Genomic DNA, 27,725 nt, shown 5'->3' with positions numbered 1-27,725 from the left:
TACTGTACGTCACATGCAGCACTCAGTTGTGACATGTGTGTTACAAAGAGCGAATCATAGCAAACCCACGTGGTTTGCCTAGTAAACCTGTAACACACACAAATCCGGTGCCAAAACTTAAAACTGAGTGAGGGGTGTATAATGAAACAGGTTTGGTTAAGATCAGAAAGGCAATGACCACACACAAATACAGGATCCAACTCCATTTTTATTGATACATAAAACAAAGTAGCAACTTTACTTCTCACCACAAGAGACTTCAATTTAGCAATGGCAATGCTGAGACAGTTTAAATGACCTAACTCAGAGTTTAATTAACTAGCATGTATGTGAATACGGAAAATACAATTTTGCATAACATTCCCTGCAACAGTTCACGTGCAGAGTCCAATGCTTTGGGAAATGGAAAATGGGCGTTTATAGGGCCTAATTCAGATCTGATCGCTGGACTGCTAATTTTGTCCGTCCTGCGATCAAATAGTTGTGACCTACGTGCAAGTGTGCGATCCCATGTGTACTCCGAGCTGCAAAAATCCACTGTGTGCAGTCTGTGCGCGACCCAGGACTTACTCCTCCATTGCGATGATAACGGGCTGTTCGGGGCCGGAGCTGACGTCAGACACCCTCCCTGAAAACGCTTGGGCACTCCTGCGTTTTCCCGACCACTTCCAGTAAACGCTCAGTTGCTACCCCAAACGGCCTCTTCCTGTCAATCACCTTGCGAATGCCTGTGCAATTGGATTTGTCGCACCATCCTGTCTCTGGCCTTGGCGATGACTGTTGCTGTTGTCCAACACCCGTGCGCATTGTGGTGCATACGCATGCTAAGTTAGGATCTAATTGCCCGTTGTGCGAAAACGTACAGCAGCGATCAGATCTGAATTACCCCCATAGAACATAAGCATTAGCATGAGTCTTTGCAAGGTTAGCTCTTAACATACAGAGTCCGGCATTAAAAGAGCATAAGCGTTAGCATAAAGTCTTTGCAAGTATAGCTCTTTGCATACAGAGTCCAGCATTAGAAATGCACAAACAATATAACCAAGTCCTGTATTTTAGATAGCGAAAACAGTAGCATGAGAAAATAGGATTTTAATTACCTACCGGTAAATCCTTTTCTCGAAGTTCGTAGAGGATACTGGGGTTCCATTTAGTACCATGGGGTATAGACGGGTCCACTAGGAGCCATGGACACTTTAAGAATTTGATAGTGTGGGCTGGCTCCTCCCTCTATGCCCCTCCTATCAGACTCAGTCTAGGAAACTGTGCCCGAGGAGACGGACATACTTTGAGAGAAGGATAGATAAAGATAGTGGTGAGATTCCGAATCAGCACACACAGAAGAAAGCTATGCTAACCCATCTTTAAACAGGAACAGCAACAGATGAACCGACAATACTTAACCAAGTAACAGCAGGGTCGAAACTAGGATTCTCGCCACCCGGGGCAAGGCTGCAATTTGGCACTCCCCCCTACACACACACACACACACACACACACACACACACACACACACACACACACACACACACACACACACACACACACACACACACACACACACACACTAAATTACCATATATTTAGAAAAAAGTGGACAGACTATATTGCCCCCCTGTGTGCCCCAAATGCCCTAAGAATCTGTCATATGGCATACAGCAGCGTGTAACCCACATCAGTGGCAAACGCAGGATTTCTATAGGAGGGTTTCCAAATGTAAACCACAATCTCCTACTCTACGGAACATGGAATACCGTATCAATATTTAACACTATAGATTGCCTATAGTAATGGCTGTATCAAACATATTTAAATAATATAAATAAGTGGTCAGGAAAAGGTTAAACATACTGTAATAAATACACAAGCATAATAGAACCAATACTGCACTTTCTAAGCACACATCCTCCCACCTCAGGGTAAGGCTCCTGTCTCTTCTTCCTGGTAGCAACTCTCCGGTCCATTGCACTGATTGAGGACTGAGACCCACGCACACAGACTGGGCATGTGCAGAGGCTCTGCTCTTTCCCTTACACTGCATGATGTGGCAGCAGCTCTAGTAATCATACTATATAACATTGCTATTGTCCTAATTTGCCAAAAGGAGGGGGGGGGGGTGTTCTGGGCAACCGGAAACCCCCCTGCGTTTGCCTATGCCCCAAATGTCCACTGTGTGCCCCAGATGTGCTTAACTTCAATCACATGGCCTCCCCAACAGCATCTTCCATGTGTGTCCCCATACATTGCACAACGTCGCTGCACTGATCATTACACTACATCACTACACTACATTCCCCTGTACGCTATACTACATCACTAAACATCCGCCTATACGCCACATTGCGCTACATCACTACACTACATAGTACATACCCCTATACACTGCACTACATTACTACACTATAAGCCCCTATACGCTGCACTACATTACTACACTATACCCCCCTATACACTGCATTACATTACTACACTACATGTTCCTCTGCACTGCACTACATACCCTATATACTACACTACATAACTACACTACAGCCCCCATTCCCCACAATAACATCAGAACATCTTACTGACTCCACATAAGCTTACCTTGAGTAAGATGTGTCTTTCATTCTTAGCTCCTCTGTGCTACTATGGAGCTCCAGATAGTTTTAAATTAGGGCAGCATGGAGTGGGCTTGGTGGATGAAGGGGGCGGGCCACCTGGTTCACATCAGCAGCACATGGGTGGCTGGTCCTGGAGCAGGGACCAGCCACTATATACAAAAGGTCACTTGCAGGGGAGGTAGGGCGCAGCAGAGATTGCATGCACACACTGACACTCAGCTGGCCGCCTCCTCTCCTCTGGCCGGGCCGCCTGCTAGTGACGTGAGCAGACTGCTGAGAGCTGCGACATCGCCGCGTGCCTGAGCCTTGCTAGGACCGGTGAGTGACATCCGCGGCTGTGAGAGGCAGACTCGGGAGGCGCAGCTTCACTAGTGCTCCAAGGAGAAGCCGGCGTCTGAGTCACAGCCCCACCCCGGGTCCGCCTCTCACAGCCGCAAGCTCCAAGTTTTGTATACCGCTGCTGCCGGGTCTGCCACCTGTTCTCTTGGTCTCTCTGTGCCCAGGTCACGTGCCCCCATAGCCCCCCCCCTTGTTACGGCCATGGTAACAGTGCAGGAAGAACAAAGCACCGGCCGGGCGCCCAGTATCTTCTACGGACTACAAGAAAAGGATTTACCAGTAGGTAATTAAAATCCTATTTTCTTTTATGTCCTAGAGGATACTGGGGTTCCATTTAGTACCATGGGGATGTACAAAGCTCCCAAACCGGGTGGGAAAGTGCTAAGGTTCCTGCAGAACTGATTGACCAAACTGAAGGTCCTCAGAGGCCAAAGTATCAAACTTGTAGAACTTAGCAAACGTGATCGAACCAGACCAAGTAGCTGCTCGGCAGAAGTGTAAAGCCGAGACACCCCGGGCAGCCGCCCAGGAAGAACCCACCGACCTAGTAGAGTGGGCCTGTACAGATTTTGGAACCTGCAAACCTGCCGTGGAATAAGCATGCTGGATAGTGAGCCTGATCCAGCGTGCAATTGTCTGCTTTGAAGCAGGACACCCAGTTTTATTGGGATCATATAGACCGAACAGCGAGTCAAATTACCTGTGACGAGGTTGGTTGATGTGAAATGCTGACACCACTTTCGGAAGAAATTGCTGACGAGTTCTGAGTTCAGCTCTGTCCTCATGGAAAATTAAATAGGGGGTCTTGTGAGACAAAGCCCCCAGCTCCGACACACGTCTTGTTGAAGCCAAGGCCAACAGTGTGACGGTCTTCCACGTAAGATATTTTAAGTCCATCTCCTGTAATGGTTCAAACCAGTCCGACTGGAGGAACTGCAGCACCAAATTGAGATCCCAAGGTGCCGTGGGAGGCACAAAGGGAGTTTGGATGCACAGAACACCTTTCAAAAACATCTGGACTTCAGGGAGAGAAGCCTATTGCTTCTGAAAGAAAATGGACAAGGCCGAAATCTTGACTTTTATGGAGCCCAGATGTAGTCCCACATCCACACCTGCCAGCAGAAAAAGCAGGAAACGTCCCAGGTGAAAGTCCACCGCAGAATAAGTTCTGCCCTCACACCAAGAGACGTATTTCTTCCAAATACGGTGGTAATGTTTAGATGTTACCCCCTTCCTGGCTTGGATCATAGTCAGTATAACTTTGTTAGAGATCCCTCTTCTGGCTAGAATCAGCCTTTCAACGTAACCGCGGTAAGTCCTGATAGACAAACGGGCTCTGTTGCAGAAGATCCTAGCAAAGAGGTAGAGGCCACGGATCTTCGAGGAGCATCTCCAGAAGGTCCGCGTACCAGGCCCTTCTTGGCCAGTCCGGAGCAATGAGTATTGCTTGAACCTTTTCCCTTTTTATTCTTCTGAGAATTCTTGGGATCAGAGGAAGTGGAGGAAACACGTACACCATCTGATAGACCCATGGAGTCGTCAGAACGTCTACCGCCACTGCCTGTGGGTCTCTCAACCTGGAACAATACCGCTTGAGCTTCTTGTTGAGATGAGAGGTCATCATGTCGATTTGTGGATATCCCCACCGACTTGTCAAGCACCTGAACACTTCCGGGTGAAGGCCCCACTCCCCCGGGTGCAGGTCGTGTCTGCTGAGGAAGTCTGCTTCCCAGTTGTCTACTCCCAGAATGAAGACCGCTGACAACGCCCAGACGAGAATTCTTGACACATCTGACATTGCTGCTCTGCTTTTCGTGGCCCTGAGTTCCAGAATGTTGATTGGAAGGACAACTTCCTGACTTAACCATCTTCCTTGAAACTGCACCCCCTGGGTGACTGCTCCCTAACCTCAGAGGCTTACATCCGTGGTTAACAGGATCCAGTCCTGAATTCTGAACCTCCGACCCTCGATGAGGTGTAAGGTCTGTAGCCACTCCAGAAGGGAGATCCTGGCCTTTGGCGACAGACGGATCCTCTGGTGTATGTGAAGATGCGATCCGAACCATTTGTTCAACAGATCGAGCTGGAAGGGTCTTGCGTGAAACCTTCCGTATTGAAGCGCCTCGTAAGAGGCCACTATTTTCCCCAGAAGGCGAATGCATAGATGCACCGATATCCGGGTTGGCTTCAGGACATCCCGAACCATCGACTGGATTACCAATGCCTTTTCCAACGGAAGGAACACTTTCTGCGACTCCTTGTCCAGTATCATTCCCAGGAATGGGAGCCTCCGTATTGGCTCTAGGTGAGATTTTGGAAGGTTCAGAATCCACCCGTGATCCTGGAGAAGGTTGGTTGTGAGGCCAATGCTGTCCAGCAACCTCTCCCTGGATGGTGCCTTTATCAGAATATCGTCCAGGTACGGAATTATGTTCCTCCCTGTTTGCGGAGTATAAACATCATCTCTGCCATCCCTTTGGTGAACACCCTCGGTGCCGTGGAGAGACCAAATGGCAGGGCCTGGAACTGGTAGTGACAGTCCTGTAGTGCAAACTGTAGATAAGCCTGGTGAGGCGGCCAGATTGGAATGTGAAGGTACGTATCCTTGATATCCAGAGACACAAGGCATTTTCCTTCCTCCAGACTTGAGACCACCACTCTCAGAGACACCATCTAGAACTTGGACACTCTTAAGAATGGGTTCAAGGACTTGAGGTTCAGAATTGGACGTACTGAACCGTCCGAATTCGGTACTACAAACAAGTTGGAATAGTACCCCTTGTTGTGTAGATGAGGTGGAACTGGAGCAATGACTTGAGTCTGTACCAGTTTTTGGATGGCCTGCTGTAAAGTTATACTTGCCTCTTGTGAAGCTGGTAAGCCTGATTTGAAGAATCTGTGAGGTGGGAGCTCTTGGAACTCCAGTCTGTAGCCCTGGGAAATAAGATCTATTACCCAGAGATCCCGGCATGAACTTGACCAGATGTGACTGAAAAATTGTAGTCGGGCTCCCACCTGACAGACCTCCAGGCCCTGCGGTCCACCGTTGCTTAAGGCTTTGAGGAAGCAGACCTTGAGCTCTGTTCCTGAACACCTGCAGTTGCTGATTTGTGTGGCTTACTTCTTGCGCCTCTGGAGGCTGTAGAAGCACCTCTGGATTTTCCGTTAAACTTGGCTGTCTGAAAGGATTGTAATTTTGAAGCTGAATAAGCTTTCCTGGCTGGGGGAGCTGCGGAAGGAAGATACGTAGACGTACCCGCAGTAGCTTTGGAGATCCATTTGTCTAGTTCGTCTCCAAACAAGGCCTCTCCCGTGAATAGTAGGCCTTCCACGCCTTTCCTGGAGTACGCATCATCCGTCCACTGGCGTAGCCACAAGCCCCTGCGTGCAGACACTGCCATAGCGGTGGTCCATGCATTAAGCAAACCAACCTCTTTTATGGCTTCCACCATAAAGTTCGCAGAGTCCTGTATATGCTGCAGGAGTAAAACAACATCCCCCCTAGACAAGGAATCTAACCCCTCAATTAGGTTACCTGACCATTTAGCAATGGCTTTTGTGATCCACGCACATGTAATACAGGTTGAGTATCCCTTATCCAAAATGCTTGGGACCAGAGGTATTTTGGATATCGGATTTTTCCATATTTTGGAATAATTGCATACCATAATGAGATATGATGATGATGGGACCTAAATCTAAGCACAGAATGCATTTATGTCACATATACACCTTATACACAGAGCCTGAAGGTCATTTTAGCCAATATTTTTTATAACTTTGTGCATTAAACAAAGTGTGTGTATATTTACACAATTCATTTATGTTTCGTGTACACCTTATACACACAGCCTGAAGGTCATTTAATACAGTATTTTCTATAACTTTGTGTATTAAACAAAGTTTGTGTACATTGAGCCATCAAAAAACAAAGGTTTCACTATCTCACTCTCACTCAAAATAGTCCGTATTTCGGAATATTCCGTATTTCGGAATATTTGGATATGGGATACTCAACCTGTAGTGGGTCTTTGGGCCACCCCAGCAGCTGTGTACAATGATTTGAGTGTAGTCTCAATTTTACGATCAGCCGTATCTTTTAGGGAGGCTGTACCAGGGACAGGCAATACAATTTTACGTGACGTCCTAGAGACTGATGCGTCTACTATCGGTGGATTTTCCCATTTTTTCCTATCCTCCAGAGGAAAAGGAAAAGATGAGAGCAACCTTTTAGGGATTTGACATTTCTTATCAGGATTAACCCACGGTTCTTCAAATAGGGTATTCAATTCCTTTGACGCAGGAATAGTGACTGAGGACTTCTTTTTTACATTACAATAAGATTCCTCACACTCCTCTGACACCTTATCAGGAATTTGCAGAACATGTCTGTTAGCCTCTATAAGAGCATCTATTCCCTGTGACAGAGTAGCACCCCCCTTCCCCCTCCAAATCCACCTCACCCTCCTCCATGTCTGACCCGTCAGCATCAGAGTCAGACTGCAGGATATGGGTCAGAGATCGTTTTTGCGGACAAATGGGAGGGGATTCAGACGCTGGTTTGGGGACTGAGTCTTTATTCATCAACTCATCCACAGTCTGTCTTAAGTATTGCGTCTCTTTCTCATAGCTTTGTAGAAATATTTGAGATCATTCCCTTAATGGAATTAACCGATTCCGATTCAGCCCTGCTATTCTGGGAAGGTGCACTGCCCTGAGTACCCAGTAGGGAGCCCCCTGGTGAAGAGGAACACTCCGCTGTACAAGAAACACACTCTTTGCCTGACATAATGTAAATGTGACAGCACACACACACACACACACACACACACACACACACACACACACGTTAAGCACAATTAACCCACAAAGAGCCCTTCAGGGAGACACAGAGTAATTTGGAGCCAGCCCCCACCGCGCCCTTATCGCTAACGTCAAGCTTAGCCAGGTCGCAGACAAAGTACCCTAATAGGGGACTTAGTACACTAATAGTCACCCCCCCCTCCCCCTGCTATGACCCCCTTTTTTATACTGGCTCAGGTAATCTGTTGCTTAAAATGGAGAGAAAACCGTTTTAAAGCTGTTTTTGCCAGTGTGGGTATTGTGTACAGTGTACTGAGACGCAGCTGTGTACTGTGTTTGGAGACGCAATCCGCCCCGGTTAGAAGCCATGCATCTCTGTACCCTCATGCCACCATAACGGCCGGCGACCCGTTAGTCGGGACGCCGGCTAAGTACTCACCACTCTTCTTTCTTCTGGCTCTGTTAGGGGTGGCGGCGTGATGCGGGAATGTACGCTCGCCGTGGTGGGGCTTGTGAATAGTTCCCTCAGGAGCTCAGTGTCCTGTCAGCGGGGCAACGGGACCATTAATTCTTCAAGAAGTTGGACCGTTCCCTCCACTAAGTCCCACAAAGCAGGCAGGCTGGTGCCAACCAGCTCTGACTGAAAATAACAAACATATAAAATAAATGCAGAAAATTCTTTAGGAAATTCCATAAGCTTGACCGGCTCCTCTGGGCACATTTTTTAAACTGAGTCTGGTAGGACGGGCATGGAGGGAGGAGCCAGCCCACACTATCAAATTCGTAAAGTGCCCATGGATCCTAGTGGACCCGTCTATACCCATGGTACTAAATGGAACCCCAGTATCCGCTAGGATGTAAAAGAAAATATGTCTGCTTCATCACATTCAGCATTTGTGGGCCCACCTTTACTTTGACCTGTCTGCATTTTAAACCATTCACTTTGGCCTGAACACATTAGCATTTGCACAACATACATTTGCATCAATACACTTTTACTAGCAAACTATCAGCATCATATGTGTCACTTTAGCATATCCACATTTGCATGGAATAACATACATTTACATTATTACACTTTAGCATTGAGGCGCATACCTCTATTAATGACCTGACAACAGGTGCTTCACTTCAACATAACTGCTTTAGCATAACACAGATACATTTGTATTACCACATTTCAACATTTCAAAACACGATAAGGAAATGCAAGCTACTTAACCACTTAACTGACAAATTATTTCTCGAAAACACGCTCAGAAATTGTTGGGCTTTTTTATGAGTGAATTATGTGAAGAATGTGTATTTAATCTTATTCAAAATGATTTTAGTACAAAAATAAAAAATGTTGATATTTGGAAAAATCGTTCCCCTTCAAGCATCGAAACATCGGTCACCAACATCGGAACATTGTGACCATCGGAAACATCTCAGCTTTCATTTTGAAAGCCGGGACAGCCGCCAGGTACACAGGGGGGCTTAATTTACACTTCCCCAGAGGCTGCTATTGTCTGCAGCTGCTGGATGGGGGTCCCTGCCTTGCTGACCGATCAGCAGTGTTCGGCAGCACGGCAAACACTGGGGGAGGGTGCATGGAGGCAAAGGAACTTTCCGGTCCATCTGACAGCAGCAGCAGAGGGAAATTTCCCTGCCGCTGCAAATACTCTCTATCTGACTGGTCGCATCCTGTGTGACCATGTCAGATAAGCAGGGCTAGATTAACAATGGGGCAGATGGAGCTCCAGCTCCAGGCTCCACATAAAAATAGGCCCATCAAAATGACAGGAGGATGATGACCAGCCACCCAGTTGGCCATACAGTAAGCCATAAATCATAAGTATTAAAATAGTTTTTCTAGTTTTCTCAAGTTATACAATTTTTGTATTATTATGTACTTAGGGCAGAGGTTCCCAAACTGTGTGCCGTGGCTCCCTGGGGTGCCTCGGGACACTTGCAGCGGTGCCCTGGGTTGGTGGTCCAGGACCAATTCAAATTATTCATGGTCAATATAATAGGCAAAACCAGTGCTGGTGGCTGCCAGTAATAAACTATGTGGACAAACAGAAGCGAATCCTGTCCCTCACCACACAACTGACCCTAAGGATGACATATAAACACAATCTACTTAATGTAATATTTCTTTCTAAATTTCTCAATAAGAAATTTTTGGCCTAAGGGTGCCGTAAAAAAAAATTCTGATATTCTAGGGCGCCGTGCCGTGATTCAAAAAAGTTTGGAAACCACTGACTTAAGGAAACAGTGGAACTGATAGTGTAGGAGGTGTACACAACCACATGGCTCTGGCCCCACCCACACACACACTGATCACAGCTCCTCCGCAGCTCACCCCTTGAACATTTTTAGCTCCAGGCCCATGTGGCCCTTAATCCGGCCCTGCAGATAAGACACTTGCTGGTATGGTTGCATCTGATGCGACCATGCCAGGCAAGTGGTTAAAGGGGAAAAGACGGGACACATGAAAACCTATCCCTGTTGCTGATCACATCTGGGTAGCACTGGAAATGGAGTACCTAACCCTTTTTATTTCGTGCAGGGGCACACCAACAATGAGGGGAGCCAACGCCCTTTCATATATGTGATGTCGCCCATTAACGCAGAGGAGAGCCTACCCCCTTATGGCCTTGTTCCCAGTATATCACAATTAAGCAGAGTTGGCAGCGGAAGGGCCTTAAATAGTGCATCTCACCTAGGGATGACCATCGACCATCGATGATTTGAAATCATCGATTGTTTATGACTGATGGTAACTACTTTTACCATTGATGGGGGAGAATCAGAAGGTTTCCTACCATCAATGATAAAGAGCTATCAAATATTTATTTATTTTTTCTCTAGGGTGTCAGGGACACAGAGCATAGCTCCAACCCCTGAAACCTGTAAAGCCACGCCCTCAGGCTCTGATTGGCCTGCATCTAATTTACTACTAATGTAATGGTGACCATCGATGGGCAAAACAATTGATGGATTCCATTCAGGTGGTTTCCCACCATCAAGGTTATCAACCGATGGTAACCATCAATTGATAACCCACTGATGGCCATCCCTAATCTCACCACCCTGCAGCTGTACTCAAGGAGTACAGGTCACTGCAATAGGTCCTTCAGAGCCCAGGGACCTCTCAGAAGCTGACAGGTGGTCCTCGGAACTGCCTGCCTGCTTATAGCAGTGCTGAAGGGGTCTTGCAGCCAGCAAGGGGGGTTTCCCCAGCATTGTCTGCCTCCTTCCAGCAGGTGCCCTCTCAGCGCAGGTCCTTGCACCAGCACCACACAGCCGGGATCCTCACACTGCAGCAGTTCCATGACAGTGTCACAGCTGCTGACCCCCAGACCTCTCCTGCCATCTCTGTCCTCCTGGCTGCTGGTCACCCACTCTCCTTGCCAGACCCCATTCTGCCCCACTGGTGGTCACATCACTGCATTCCTCACAGGCAGGTTCCTATCTGTGTGTCTCTCTGAACTACATGGCTGCTCCTCTCCCCTCAGTGGCTTCTTTTTATCCCTTCTGCTGCTGCTGCTTGGTCTGCCTCTGCCTCAGGGTCTGCAGTCTCTCACTGACCTGAGGGCCAGTGATAACAGCCAGCCCCTGCACTCCTCTGCCCTGCAACCTAAACATCCAATCCACTGGGGGCATTTTCCCGGGTAAAGGCTGTTGCTGGCCAAGGAGAAACATTTCCTATGGGTGGCACCAAACTCCCTGTCAGCTAGCCCGACAGGTTCAATTAAAGTTCACCCTACATGCTGCCATGGGGCTGTATTGAGGCAACACTACTTGTGTGGAGTAAAAAAAACAGGGGGTCCCCTTTCCCCCCCCTTAATACAATAACTATGGGGTATTACAAAACTTAAAATCCCCTTTTTATATGACATGCTTACGATACATCTGGTGATTATAGACGGGAGCAGCGCACTCCTGCACTGCCAAACGGTACCACTCTTGCTCTCTCCTGCCCTCATTACATGAACTCATTTCCTTCTAGGACTCTCATCGGCGATTGAGGAGAAGATGATCTGTAATGTCCGTGTGCACCAGATCATCTTTCTCTCACCCTAACGTCGATAGCAGAAGGGACCCTTTTACACTTTTTCCTTGTATACTTGGACCTGCCGACCCTGGCAATCTGAACTGTACGCAATAAGGGACAACAGTCCATGTCTTGATTATTCTTTTCAGCACTCTATCATCAACGAATTCGGGGGCAGATTTATTAAGCTCGGTGAAGTGATAAATTGGAAGGTGATAAAGCTCCGGCCAGTCAGCTCCTAACTGTCATTTTTCAAACCCAGCCTGTGACATGGCAGTTAGGATCTGATTGGCCGATGCTTTATTATCTTCCACTTTATCACTTCACCGAGCTTAATAAATCTGCCCCTCGGTGCGGTTCTCCTGCAAGTGTCGCTGTGACATCAGGAGTGCTGATACCATCTAACGCCGACGACAGCAGAGGTGCCCTTTTCTCTTGGACTATATCCAATACTATTATTCTCTTATCTGAGGGGGATCAAGAGTGGTAGCAATTTCACACTATACTGCTTTATAAAAAATCAGGTATCTGCCTATGTATAAAAGTATTCTGACATACTCACAGAGAAATATAATATTTACAAAGTTTCACTGTTTAATTTGTTATTACTCTGTGTGGTGTCTTGCTACAATAAAATATTTCTTTCTGAAAAGTGACATTGTAACCAGCTGTGTGATATACAAAAGTAAGCACTTATGAGTTCAAGGTGATATCCTCTGTTTCTCAGCATATTTTGTTTTTGGTTACTATTGTTGGAACATATGCAGCTGCAGCATTGCAAATACATTTTACGGTACTGTTAGCCTCGGGTGTGGTTCATCAAATCGACAGTGTCTAGGTCGACAATGTTTAGGTCGACCACTATAGGTCGACAGTCACTAGGTCGACATGGATGGAAGGTCGACAGGGTTTCTAGGTCGACATGTGCTAGGTCGACAGGTCTAAAGGTCGACATGAGGATTTTTCTTTTTTGGTGTCGTTTTCTTCGTAGAGTGACCGGGATCCCAAATTAGTGCACCGCGTCCCCTCGCATAGCTCGCTTCGCTCGCCATGCTTCGGGCATGGTGCCTTCGCTCCGCTACCGCTTCGCTCGGCACACTTTACCGTTCCAATCGTAGTCCACCTGGATCGTTAAGTATGAAAAAATTTAAAAAAAGAAAAAAAATGTGAAAAACTCATGTCGACCTTTAGACCTGTCGACCTAGCACATGTCGACCTAGAAACCCTGTCGACCTTCCATCCATGTCGACCTAGTGACTGTCAACCTATAGTGGTCGACCTAAACATTGTCGACCTAGACACTGTCGATCTTCAGACCGGATCCCGTTAGCCTCTTGAATCCGTAATTATTGCGTATGAGAGGCTTTGAACAGTGATTTCACTCTAGCGAAGCAATTTCAGTACTGGAATTATCCTTGTGTGCCTATGGTATTGGGATATACAATCTCAAAGGTCCTATATTACTTAGTCACATCAATTAGCGGAAAAGAGTCTAATTGTTTGAAGGTATTCTTAATACCTGGTTTCAATTATATCACAATATGTGGGTTAATTTTTTTATTTTTTTTTATTTTATGATGTTCAAACTGGATGTGTTCAGTCTGATTGGGGTACTCCATTTTTAAGTTATGTGATCTATTAAAAGTTATGTTTTCATTTTCTTCATTAGCACACACACATTTCTTATTATATTTCTCAAGTGTGCCCCTCCAAAAGGTATCTTCTTTCTCTAAATATTTCTGGTATAAGAATAGCATAATAAAATGACTGACAAAATTATTCTGAAAAACAGTTTCTGTGGAATAAAATGGATTAACAAAAAATAGCTATTTTTATTCTCTTTGTCTGGGACAGGTGCAAAGAATGGATAAATGTTAAATTTGACAGACACCTTTTTTTTTATTATTACATGACCTTTTGTATTCACTCTCTTCCACCTCTCATTCCCCTCCTCGTTACTTAAATGGAATAAGGAGTGTGTTTGCCAGTGGGTATATGACTTCTGCTCAAGTCGTGGCTCCAGTGGATGCGGTCAAGATTATTATTATTATTACCAGTTATTTATATAGTGCACACATATTCCGCAGTGCTGTACAGAGAATATTTACCCATTCACATCAGTCCCTGCCGCAGTGGAGCTTCCAAACTATATTCCCTACCACATGTACAAGCATACACATTCATTGTAGGATTAATTTTGTTGGGAGCCAATTAACCTACCAGTATATTTTTGGATTGTGGGAGGAAACCGGAATACCCGTTGGAAACCCACGCAAGTACAGGGATAATATACAAACTCCACACAGGGACATGGTGGGAATCGAACCCATGACCTCAGTGCTCTGAGGCAGTAATGCTAACCATTACACCATCCGTACTGCCCAAGATGCCAGCTGTCAGGATCCGACAGTAAGTATAGCGGGTGGGTTAGGGCTGCTGGGGTAGGGGAGGTTTAGGCACCACCCAGGGGGGCTAGGGTTAGGTTGTGGGAGGGGGGGGCAGAGTCGGCCATAGGCATAGGCAAACTAGGCAATTGCCTAGGGGATTTGATATGCCTAGGGGCATCAGCAGCTTCTGCTGATTAAAATGATATGCGGCATGCCTATATTCTGTGTGTAGCATTTCATATGCAGATACAGCCACAGTATCACACAGTATATAGGCATGCTACATAACATTTTAATCAGTAGAAGCTGCTTGTGCATCCTAGCCACATAGCACTGCAAATAAGATGCGTTTTCATTAGAAAAAGGTGCCAGACGTTAGCATTGAGGCAAGATTTATGAGGACACATCTGTATCCAGGCAGAGGTCACAGTGTTAGTGGCAGTGTGATTGCTGTGTGCATGTGAGTGGGTTGGTTGTACAGTAGTGTTCGGAATATGTGTAAGGAGCATTGTGTGTCATGTAAAAATGCATTAATAATGTGCAGCAAATGTGTAGGGGCACTATGTGTAAAAGGGCATTAATAAAGGTTGTCATAATGTGTAAGGCGCATTATGTTTATAAGGATATTAATAATGTGTCTCATATGTGTAAGGGGCATTACTGTGTGGAATTATGTGTATAAATGCATTACTAATGTGTGGCATTATGTGTATAAGGTGCTCTACTATGTGGCGTTGCATATAGAAAGGGCACTACTGTGTTGTCTAATGTGAATAAAGAGCAATAGGGTGTGGTGTAATGTGAATAAGGAGCAATTCAGTGTGATCTAATGTGAATAAAGGGCTCTACTGTGAGGAGTAACGTTTATAAGGTAAAGTGATATTTCTGTGGGATGTAATATGAATTATGGACACTATCACATGATCAAATGTGAATGAAGTTGCAGTACTGTGTGGCGTAATTGGAATTGGGGTTACTATTGTGTGGCCATGCCCCTTGCCAGCAAAAACACACCCCTTTTTGGGCTGTGCGTCAAATGTGCAAACTGTTCCTGTTTAAAATATAGGGGGTGCAAACACCAAAATAAGGACTGCTATGGGTGAGGGGTGATGGTGCTGGGAAAGAGGTGCAAGGTCAGAGGCGGAACCAGCGGTGATGCTAGGGGGCACAAGCCAAAATCTTGCCTAGGGCATCATATTGGTTAGGGCCGGCTCTGGGGGGGGTGGGGGGGGGGGGTTACTGTTAGGCTGCAGGGAAGGGGGGTTAGGGTTAGGCATCACCGGGTGGGATAGATTTAGGAACTAAGGGGGGAGGGTTAGGATTAGGCTACGGGGCAGGATGTTAAGTTTAGGCACCACTGGGGGGGAGTTTGGGGTCAGGAACTAAGTAGGGAGGTTAGGCTTAGGCTACGATTCCGGTTCCAGAGGTAGGGATGCAGCACAGTTTAAAATTAAATAAGGGACTAGTTATATCAAATTAATTTCTCTTACTACGTCCTAGAGCAGTGGTCTCCAACCTTAAATGGGGTGTGAGCTACTTTCGGAAAATAAAACCTCTGAAGGAGCTACCCCCTCACCCCGATGCGCGTGCGTTCCTGCTAAAGTGGGTGTGCCCTCAAAAAAGTGGGTGTGGCCTCACAACTGCAAGTAATGGCCCCCGTGTAGTGCCAGATACACAAATAATGCCCCCCCCCCGCAGTGTCCGATACAGTACCCCACACAGTGCTAACCCTTGCTGGCTTCTACTGCTGCCGGTGCTGCTCCTCCTGTATGAGGAACGGAAGGGGAGGAGAGTGCAGCGCACGCCTCTCATGTGAAGTCCGGAGAGCGGCTACGGTGATGGTGACAGAGTCTCCGGCGGCGGCGGGCATTTCAAATATGGTGCTGGTAAGTGAGCCAATCAAAACTCGCGGTCCGGCAGCCAATCAGGTGCCGCTGCCGGTCCATGAGCTCTGATTGGCTGACGGCCAGCACCATATTAAAAATGAAGGAAGGAGGAGTGCCAGTGAAGCCCGTGCACTCTGTGAGTTACTGAAAATACTACGGCGAGCTGCCAGTAGCTCGCAAGCTACGGGTTGGAGATCACTGTCCTAGAGGATGATGGGGTCCATCTAGTACCATGGTGTATAGACGGGTCCTTTGGGAGCCACTGGCACTTTAAGAGTTTAATAGTGTGGGCTGGCCCCTCCATCTATGCCCCTCCTGCCAGACTCAGTTTAGAAAATGTGCCCGGAGGAGCCGGTCACAGCTAGGGGAGCTCCTAGGAGTTTTTCTGGTTTTATTTTTATAAGAGTTGTTAGGTACAGGAAGGCTGCTGGCAACAGCCTTCCTGCTTCGTGGGACTTAGGGGGTGAGTAGGAACTAACTCTTGAAATTAATGGTTCTCTATCTCCACTGACAGGACACTGAGCTCCTGAGGGTACTGATCGCAAGCGACTGCTCACTCCAGCAGCATGGCTGCCACCCCTGAACAGAGCCAGAAGAAAGAAGGGTGGCGAGTTCAGCGCCGGCGGTTAGCGGGTTGCCTGTGGGAATGGCGACACAAGGGTGGGAGCACATCTATGGAGATGCGGCTGAGGGGCGTCCTGGGCCTGCGCGATCACCCTAACACTGGTAAAGCAGCTAACAGGGGCTAATCCCGCTGTTAGCACTAAAGTTCTCAGGCCAGTATAGTCCTAGTGTGCGGGAAGCTTGCGTGCCATTATAGGGGGTGGGGCTTCTCCTCAGAGAAGCTTGCGTGCCATTATAGGGGGTGGGGCTTCTCCTCAGAGCGGATCCAGCACTCACCAGCGCCATTTTCTCCCTGCATAACGCTGATAGGGAGTGCTGAACCTCTACATAACCCCAGTTACTGCGGTACCAGGGTGTTATAGACAGGGGGGGAGAGTGTAGTTAGTACTATGTAACCTATTAAGGTTATTTAGTCTGCGCCAGGCTGTTATCATAATAACTGCCCACTGGGGCGCTGAGTGGCTGGCTCCTTATACTCTGTGACTTTCTGAAGGTACTCTGGGGGAAACTGTGTCTGACATTTTACTGTATGTGTGTGTGTGTGTGTGTGTGTGTGTGTGTGTGTGTGTGTGTGTATATATCCACATTACCATGTCTAAGGGCTCTGTATCATGTGCTGCAGAGTGTGTATCTTCTCCTGAGGAGTCTATCCCATGTACTCAGGACTGCAATGTGCTTTCCCAACCTTCCGAATCCAAACCCCCATGGGTGGATTCTTTAGGAGGAATGATATCCCCGATTTCCTCAAGGATGTCACATAATGAGAAAGAGATGCAGTTTTTGAGAAAGTCTGTAGAGGGTTTTCAGCATTCAGCCCCTACTTCCTCAAATACCCCACCTACATACCCTAAAAACATACACTTGCCCAAAAGTTGACACTGATACCGACTCTGATACATGGGACGGTGATGGGGATATGCAGGGGGGGGGAATGCATCCCTTGCTAAGGGGGTGCAGCTGATGACTGAAGCCATTAGGGATGTTTTGCATATTACTGAGAAGGTACCTGAGCCGGAAGAGGAATCTTATTTTACAGAAAATAAGAAATCTTCCCTCACCTTTCCTGCTCTATAGAGCTAAACTCTTTATTAGAAAAATCCTGGGAAAACCCAGTGAAAAAATTCCAGATCCCTAAAAGAATTCTCATTGCTTTTACTTTCCCTGAAGAGGACAACTGATCTAGAGCAAACCGTTACGCGACTGAGGGAGATTCACAATCTCGAGCGAAGTTTAGACAGTACGGTGGAGGAGTTGCAGTAGGGGTCACTGGTAGAAGAGTATGATGATCAGGTAGCCAGCTGGGTCACAGTTAGAAGGAAGAAAAAGAGGGGGAGGCTCGACATCTCCGAACTATCAAACTCGAACAAATTTGCCCGACTGGACGAGGAATCGGAGGATGATAGTGAAGAAATGACGGTGCCGGAGGGGACTGCTCCCTCTAGCATCCAGAGGAGCGGTCCCTCTGGCGCGGTTGGGATAAAAGATAGTGAGGTACCTAGTCAGATGGTGGTGGTAGGGGATTCTATCATCAGGAAGGCAGATAGGGCAATCTGCTACAGGGACCGTGATCGCCGTACAGTCTGTTGTCTCCCGGGTGCTCGGGTACGGCACATCGCGGACCGGGTAGATAGATTGTTGGGAGGGGCTGGGAAAGACCCGGCGGTCTTGGTGCACGTTGTCACCAATGACAAAGTTAGCAGAAGGTGGGATGTCCTTAAGAAAGACTATAGGGACTTAGGAAAGAAACTGAAGGCAAGGACATCTATGGTAATATTCTCGGAATTATTACCCGTGCCACGCACTAGTCCAGGGAGGCAGAGGGAGATTAGGGAGGTAAATGTGTGGCTTAGGGATTGGTGCAGGAAAGAGGGGTTTGTGTTCCCGGAACACTGGGCAGGCTTCTCAGTCAGGTGCCATCTCTTTTGTCGTGACGGATTGCACCTGACGGAGGAGGGGGCAGCGGTGCTGGGGGGAAGGATGGTTAGAAGGTTGGAGGAGATTTTAAACTAGGAGCCTGGGGGGAGGGTTTAGCTAGAAACTATGGGTCATGCAGTGAGAATAGTGGGGATGGCGGTAGTAAACGAAATGGGGAAAAGTTGGGGGGAGGGTAAGAGCAGGCAGTAAGGTTACTAACATGGGTACTAAAAGAGATTTTACCAAAGCACTAACCAATGACGATTACAGGTCATCATTGCTACATAAGGTGAAAGATGTACCTAACGCAAGGGAAAATACTTATCTTAGTTGTATGTATGTAAACGCCAGAAGCATTACTGGTAAAAAGGGTGAACTAGAAATACTTGCAGCAAGCAAACAGTATGATATTATAGGCATTACTGAAACTTGGTGGGATGAATCTCATGATTGGACAGTCAATCTAGAGGGCTATACACTGTTTAGGAGAGACAGACTAAATAAAAAGGGTGGAGGGGTGTGTCTTTATGTAAAGCCGTTTTTAAAACCTGATATACGGGAAGATATTCAGGAGGGCACTGTAGACACTGTCGAGACATTATGGGTAGAAATTACATGCAGGGAAAAAGGAATAAAAAAGTTAGTATTGGGTGTATGCTATAGGCCGCCTGGTATCAATGCATCTGATGAGGAATTGTTACTAAAGCAAATTGAAAGAGCAGCAGGAGTAGGATACATAGTAGTGATGGGAGATTTTAACTATCCAGAGATAAACTGGAAAAACGATTGATGTGATACTGCTAGGGGCAATATGTTTTTAAACACACTTAATGATAACTACTTAGTTCAACTAATTGAGGAACCAACTAGGTACAATGCAATCTTAGACCTGGTATTAACAAACAATGGGGATTTGGTATCAGGTATTATAGTAGGGGAACCCATAGGAAACAGCGACCACAATATGGTCACATTCAATATCAGTTTCCATAAACAGCTGTTACGATCCTGATGCTCAGGACAGGGGAGATCTTATGCAGTGAGTCCAGAGCACCAGGACGTGATGCTGGGATAGGAAAATGGAATGGAAATAGCCCCTAGCACCCTACCTCCGTTGTCTTACCCGTGTTGTCAATTCATGCCTGAACGACTATGGTTTCTTGGGCCCACGGCAGCCGCGTTTGAAGGGCGGATTAGGTCTGCCCAACTCCGATGCCCCCAGGTCTTAAAGAGAGACAAAGCGTGAACTGAGACAGGGTAATAACAAGGGGACCTCTAACTGAAACAACCAAGCTAGGGGCTACTAACTACCTGAAAACTAAACGTATGTGCGGCACGCCGCCAAAGGAAAAGAACTACAAAGGATACCACTGTCCACTCCCCCACACGGCACCGCCGAGTTCCGGGGAGGACAGTGAAAGCGGAAACCTCCGCAAAAGCACCAACTCAAAGAAACACAAATACTAAGCGGCAGAAGCCGCTACTCACGAAACCGGGCGAGACCCCCAGATGACAGTAACAGGTTCACAAGGACCGGAAGGATTCCCAGGACCGGCTTCAGAACTTCAGAATACAAGAGGGCAGGGAGCAGGATCGACCAGATGCGGCTGATCAGGAACAAACTTCTACTAGGCAGGAACAGCATACAGGAAGCTATCACCGGCGTTTGTGTGAGACACTGAGGAGGCATATAACAGGGAACCCACCAATGGCAGTACAGAGCCTAATTGATAAATGTCATGCAGCTGCCTTGCTGCACGACCAGGGGAGAACAGGTGAGTAATCTTATGGCAACGGGGAACGCGGTCCACCTGTGGCGTCCCCGTTGCCATGAACCCGGCGGCCCTGCACGCACGGCGTCCTAGCGTTGCCAGGGACCCGGCGGCTATCGTGCGCATGGCGTCCCGGCGTTGCTAGGCACCGTGCGGAAGCAGGGAGAGAGAGAGGCGCGGCGGCCGTAACCGCTGCTCTGTCAGGGCACGGCCGAACACCTAACAGTACCCCCCCCCTTGAGGAGGGGTTAAAGAACCCCTAGAGCTGGGTTTCTGAGGAAACTCCTGGAAGAATATCTTCTTAAGTTTAGGAGCATGTAAATCCTTTTCCAGCACCCAAGACCTTTCTTCAGGGCCATAACCTTTCCAGTGGATTAAAAAATAAAGCCGGCCACGAGAAAGCTTAGAATCTAAAACCTTCTCCACCAAGAACTCTTGTTGTCCCTGAACATCCACTGGAGATCTACCCTGGGAAGTCCTCCGAGGAAATCTCCTGGAAGAAAAATACTGTTTCAAAAGGGAACAATGAAAAGTATTGCCAATTTTGAGTGATCTCGGCAAACGTAGCCGAAAAGCAACTGGGTTAACTTTCTTAATGATAAGGAATAGTCCAATAAATTTGGGTCCCAATCTAGCCGAGGGTTGTCGGAGCTTGATGTTGCGAGTTGACAACCACACCTTATCTCCCACCTTAAAAGTGCAAGGACGTCGGAGCCTATCAGAAAATGTCTTTTCTCGGAAGGCAGCTTTCTTCAGGGCAAGGTGCACCTTTCTCCAAATCGTTCTGAGATGGGAGGTTAAGGTCAACGAGGAGACTGGAGATGAGGGAAAAAAGAGTTGGCTCTAGGATGAAAGCCAAAGACCGAAAAGAATGGGGACTCCTTGGTGGAAGAATGACAAGAGTTATTATAGGCAAATTCAGCTAAAGGAAGAAATTCAGACCAATCATTCTGAAGTTTGGCCGAATATAACCGTAAATACTGTTTTAACGACTGATTAACTCGTTCGGTTTGTCCGTTAGATTGTGGATGGTACCCAGATGTTAAAGAGAGTTTCATATTCAATGAGGCACAAAAACGTTTCCAGAAACGGGCGATGAATTGCGGACCCCGATCAGAGACAATATCCCTGGGCAACCCATGGAGCCTGAACACATGGCGGAGAAACAAGACTGCCAACCCTTGAGCAGAGGGTAATCAGGGAAGAGCAATGAAGTGAGCCATTTTACTAAATCGATCTACTACCACCCAAATGACTCGAAATCCGGCTGAAAGAGGAAGGTCCACCACGAAATCCATGGATATATGTGACCATGGCCTGAGAGGAACGGCTAAAGGTATGAGTTGCCCGATCGGCAACGAACGAGAAACCTTATGCTGTGCACAAACCTGACAGGAATGGACAAATTCCCTTACATCTTTAGAAAGATTAGGCCACCACACCGAGCGAGAGACTAACTCCAAGGTCTTAGTGATACCTGGATGACCAGAGACTTTGTTGTCATGAAACTCAGCTAAAACAGTGCCTCTCAGAAATTCAGGGACGAAGAGACGATCAGCAGGAGTAAGTTTGGGAGCCTGCCGTTGAAGCTGGTCTAACTGAGTAAATAAATCCTGTGTGAGGCCTGCCCGGATGACAGATGATGGAACTATGGGGGTAGTAGCAGGATGGTTATTGTGAACCGGAAGAAAACAACGTGACAGGGCATCAGCTTTCGTATTCTTGGAACCGGGCCTCAAGGTGATAATAAACCTGAAACGAGTAAAAAACAATGCCCAACGTGCCTGCCGAGCATTAAGCCATTTAGCTGACTCAATATACTGCAGGTTCTTATGGTCAGTAAACACTGTAATGGTATGCCTAGCTCCCTCCAGCCAATGCCTCCACTCCTCGAAAGCCCATTTAACTGCCAGCAATTCTCGATTACCAACATCATAGTTGGATTCTGCGGAGGAGAATTTCCTGGACATGAAGGCACAAGGGTGTAATTCCTGAGACTCCGGATCTTCCTGAGAAAGGATAGCCCCCACTCCAACCTCTGAGGCATCTACCTCGACTATAAAGGGGAGCTCCGGGTTAGGGTGCCTGAGAACAGGAGCCGAGACAAAGGCCTGCTTCAAGGCCAGAAAGGCAGACTCAGCTTCAGGCGACCAATTGGAAGGGTCCACTCCTTTTTTAGTCAATGCTACTATAGGAGCGACCAAATCAGAAAAGGTATCAATGAAATGCCTATAATAATTTGCAAACCCTAAAAAGCGCTGAATTGATTTTAAATTCGTGGGTTGCGCCCATTTAAGGATGGCCTGGAGTTTTTTCGGTTCCATGAAAAACCCCTGGGGAGAAATAATATACCCCAAGAAGGACACTTCTGTGATGTGGAAATTACATTTCTCCAGTTTAGCGTATAAATGATTCTCCCGTAGTTTTTGAAGGACCAGTCGCACATGGGAAATATGTTGTTCCATAGACTCAGAGTAAATCAAAATGTCGTCTAAGTAAACGACTACGAACTTCCCTAGAAAGTCACGAAGAACATCATTAATGAGGTCTTGAAATACCGCAGGAGCATTTGACAGCCCAAACGGCATCACCAAGTATTCATAATGACCCGACTGTGTGCTGAAAGCCGTCTTCCACTCATCCCCAGATCTTATTCGGATGAGATTATAAGCTCCTCTAAGATCGATCTTAGAGAAGATAACGGCAGAGCGTAACTGATCAAACAGTACCGAAATCAAGGGCAAGGGGTAGGTGTTTTTAGCAGAAATTTTATTCAGAGCCCGAAAATCAATACACGGTCTGAGCGACCCATCTTTTTTCTCAACAAAAAAGAACCCTGCACTCAAAGGAGATTTCGAGGGCCTAATGAAGCCTTTTTTCAGGCTCTCCTGAATATAATTATCCATAGCCGTGGTTTCCGACCCAGACAGGGCATATAATCTCCCTTTAGCTAAAGTGGCACCTGGGATTAAATCAATAGCGCAATCATAGGACCGATGGGGAGGCAGAATGTCCGCATTACTCTTGGAGAAAACATCGGCAAAATCCTGATATTCCAAAGGAATAAGTTCTGGGGTAACTGCCGCAACCCGGACTGGATGGGAAATACACTCCTTTACACAAAAGGGACCCCATTGGGAAATCTCCCCAGACCGCCAAGCTATGGTGGGATTATGAAGGCAAACCAGGGATGACCCAAAACTACTGGTACTGCCGGACAATGTGTAAGGTAAAATTCTATTTTTTCTGAATGTAGGGCCCCCACTGTCAGTTGTACTGGGGGTGTGCGGTGAGTAATTACCCCATTGGAAAGCGGACCACCATCCAAGCCGTGCATGGTGATACGTTTATCCAAAGGTATCTGCGGAACGCCTAAAGCCTTAGCCCAACCTAAATCCATAAAATTTCCTGCAGCTCCACTGTCGACGAAGGCCGACACCAACGAACTGAGGCTACCAAAGGAAATCTTTACAGGAACTAATAAAGAATCATTAGAGGAGATTAACTGCAGACCCAAGTGAACCCCCTCACAATTCACTTGGACAGAGCTTTTCCCAGCTTATTCGGGCAACCACGTGCGATATGTCCCTTGCCACCACAATACAAACAAAGACCAGAATTTAACCTTCTGGTTCTTTCCTCTGGGGACAGCCGGGAGAGACCCATTTGCATGGGCTCCTCGACGTCCTCAGGGAAAGTATACACACATGGACTAGGCCTAAAAGTTATTCCTCTTTCAGCCCTCCGCTCTCGGAGACGACGATCAATTTTAATAGCGAGCTCCATGAGTTTGTCTAGAGTCTCAGGAGCGGGGTTCTGAAGGAGACTGTCTTTAATACCTTCAGACAAACCGAGGCGAAACTGACTGCGCAGGGCCGGGTCATTCCAGCCACAGTCGTTCGACCAACGGCGAAACTCGGTACAATACGCCTCTGCAGGATTTTTACCTTGCTTAAGGGCACGCAGGTGGCTCTCAGCAGATGCTTCTCTATCTGGGTCGTCATATAAAAGGCCTAAGGATTTAAAAAAGGCGTCTACTGATAACAAGGCAGCATCATCCGCTCTTAGCCCAAAAGCCCAGGTCTGTGGATCACCTTGGAGTAAAGACATTACAATCCCGACCCGTTGAGACTCAGTACCAGAGGAACGGGGCCTTAAACGAAAATAAAGCTTACAAGCTTCCTTAAAATTAAAGAAATCTTTTCAGTTACCCGAAAAACGGTCAGGTAAATGCATTTTTGGTTCTGGAACCATACTCGGGGAGGCTCGCAAAAGATCTTCCTGCGATCTCACCCGAAGAGTAAGGTCCTGAACCATCTGAGTTAATTCCTGAATCTGGTTGACCAAAAGCTGACTGGGATTTGGCCCTAAAACTGCCGGATTCATGAGGCCGAATTTCTAGGCCCACCAATACAAAGGAAAAAGAATTATACCCCATTTTGTGGGCCGGTGATAATGTTACGATCCTGATGCTCAGGACAGGGGAGATCTTATGCAGTGAGTCCAGAGCACCAGGACGTGATGCTGGGATAGGGAAATGGAATGGAAATAGCCCCTAGCACCCTACCTCCGTTGTCTTACCCGTGTTGTCAATTCACGCCTGAATGACTATGGTTTCTTGGGCCCACGGCAGCCGCGTTTGAAGGGCGGATTAGGTCTGCCCAACTCCGATGCCCCCAGGTCTTAAAGAGAGACAAAGCGTGAACTGAGACAGGGTAATAACAAGGGGACCTCTAACTGAAACAACCAAGCTAGGGGCTACTAACTACCTGAAAACTAAACGTATGTGCGGCACGCCGCCAAAGGAAAAGAACTACAAAGGATACCACTGTCCACTCCCCCACACGGCACCGCCGAGTTCCGGGGAGGACAGTAAAAGTGGAAACCTCCGCATAAGCACCAACTCAAAGAAACACAAATACTAAGCGGCCTAGGCCGCAACACGCGGCAGAAGCCGCTACTCACGAAACCGGGCGAGAACCCCAGATCACAGTAACAGGTTCACAAGGACCGGAAGGATTCCCAGGACCGGCTTCAGAACTTCAGAATACAAGAGGGCAGGGAGCAGGATCGACCAGATGCGGCTAACCAGGAACACACTTCTACAAGGCAGGAACAGCATACAGGAAGCTATCACCGGCGTTTGTGTGAGACACTGAGGAGGCATATAACAGGGAACCCACCAATGGCAGTACAGAGCCTAATTGATATATGTCGTGCAGCTGCCTTGCTGCACGACCAGGGGAGAACAGGTGAGTAATCTTATGGCAACGGGGAACGCGGTCCACCTGTGGTGTCCCCGTTGCCATGGACCCGGCGGCCCTGCACGCACGGCGTCCTAGCGTTGCCAGGGACCCGGTGGCTATCGTGCGCACGGCGTCCCGGCGTTGCTAGGCGCCGTGCGGAAGCAGGGAGAGAGAGAGGCGCGGCGGCCGTGACCGCTGCTCTGTCAGGGCACGGCCGAACACCGCCGCGCCTAACAACAGCCCTATACTGGCTCAACTAGGACTCTAAACTTTAGCAAAGCAAATTTTGAAAATATGAGGGTATTTTTCAGGGATATTGAATGGGAAGGTTTGTTTTTAGGAAAAATACTACGGAGAAATGGGAGGTACTAAAATTCCTGCTAGCTAAAAATACACTCAAATTTATTCCTACGAGCAGCAAAAAAAGGAATAAAAATCATAAACCGATGTGGCTTAACAAAAAGATAAAGGAACTTATGGGCAAAAAAGGCGAGCATTTAAAAAATACAAATCTGACGGGGAAGCAGAATCATTTCAGCACTATAAGGAATGTAACAAAATATGCAAAAAGGAAATAAGAGCGGCTAAAGTAGAAACTGAAAAACTAGTAGCAAAGGAAAGCAAAGCGAATCCCCAAAAATTCTTTAAATACATTAATAGCAAGAGATTAAAGAAGGAGAGTATAGGCCCTTTAAAAGACAAGTTGGGAGTCTTAAGCAAAAATGATAATGACATAGCGGACACACTAAATGAGTTTTTTCAACAGTATTTACTAGAGAGGAACCAATTCAGGGACTAACACATAATCTCAATAATGAGAATGTCCCACTGATGGGTACTTATTTAAGCGAGGAAGTAGTCTGTGACCGATTAAAACATTTAAAGATTAATAAGTCACCAGGTACCGATGGTATTCACCCAAGGGTTCTAATGGAGCTTCACTCTGAACTTGCAAAACCGCTATTTTTGATCTGTAAGGATTCAGTAATATCAGGAATGGTTCCCAAAGACTGGAGTATAGCGGAAGTAGTGCCTATATTCAAAAAGGGAAGTAAAGCTGAACCAGGTAATTATAGACCAGTTAGTCTTACATCTATAGTGGGGAAAGTATTGGAAGGTATTCTAAGAGATAGCATTCAGAAGTTCCTTGAAGTCAATAAGGTCATTAAAAGGAATCAACATGGGTTTATGAAGGACAGATCCTGTCAAACCAACTTACTTGGCATTTATGAAACAGCAGGCGCAAACCTAGATCAGGGTAAAGAGGTGGATGTAATCTTTTTAGATTTTGCCAAAGCGTTCGACACTGTACCACACATGAGACTTATCTACAAGCTACAAGAATCAGGGCTAGGAAGCACAATATGCACTTGGGTCAAAAACTGGTTAGATAATAGGGAGCAGCGAGTTGTGGTTAATGGATCTTTTTCAAATTGGACTGAAGTGCTAAGTGGTGTGCTGCAAGGCTCAGTATTAGGACCGCTATTGTTCAATATTTTCATTAACGACCTAACAGAAGGTCTAGAGAGCATGGTGTCAATTTTTGCAGATGATACCAAATTGTGTAAAGTTATAAATGCGGAGGGGGATGCTGAGTCACTTCAGAATGACTTAGTTAAATTAGAAGCTTGGGCAGCGAAATGGAGAATGCGCTTCAATACAGACAAGTGTAAGGTAATGCACTATGGTAACAAGAACAGAAATAACACCTACCTACTAAATGGGGTAAAATTAGGGGATTCTGTACTGGAAAAGGACTTAGGTGTCCTCATAGATAGCAAACTAAGCAGTAGTACCCAAAGTAGGACTGCAGCAAAGAAGGCTAATAAGATATTAGCATGCATAAAACGGGGAATTGATGCTAGGGTCGAGAGTATTATACTCCCGTTATATAAATCACTTGTGAGGCCACACCTTGAATACTGTGTACAATTCTGGGCACCTTACTACAAAAAGGATATCCTGGAGCTAGAAAAGGTTCAGAGGCGGGCGACCAAACTAATTAAGGGTATGGAGACGCTGGAATACGAGGAAAGGCTTGCGAGACTAGGCATGTTTACACTGGAAAAGAGGAGATTAAGAGGGGACATGATCAACATTTACAAATAT

The 27,725-nt window shown here is 46.8% G+C and overlaps 1 protein-coding gene across 3 annotated transcripts in view; it reads right to left on the bottom strand.

The window, feature by feature from the left end:
- GMPR (guanosine monophosphate reductase) overlaps positions 1-27,725 on the bottom strand; it is a 266,998-nt gene that overhangs the window by 213,022 nt on the left and 26,251 nt on the right. The gene's annotated exons all lie outside the window — the stretch shown is intronic.

The sequence above is a fragment of the Pseudophryne corroboree genome, chromosome 5 (assembly GCF_028390025.1).
Source record: "Pseudophryne corroboree isolate aPseCor3 chromosome 5, aPseCor3.hap2, whole genome shotgun sequence".
NCBI classification, from domain to species: domain Eukaryota; kingdom Metazoa; phylum Chordata; class Amphibia; order Anura; family Myobatrachidae; genus Pseudophryne; species Pseudophryne corroboree.
The sequence above is the reverse complement of the archived record's forward strand: the minus strand, read 5'-3'. Positions and strand labels throughout refer to the sequence as shown.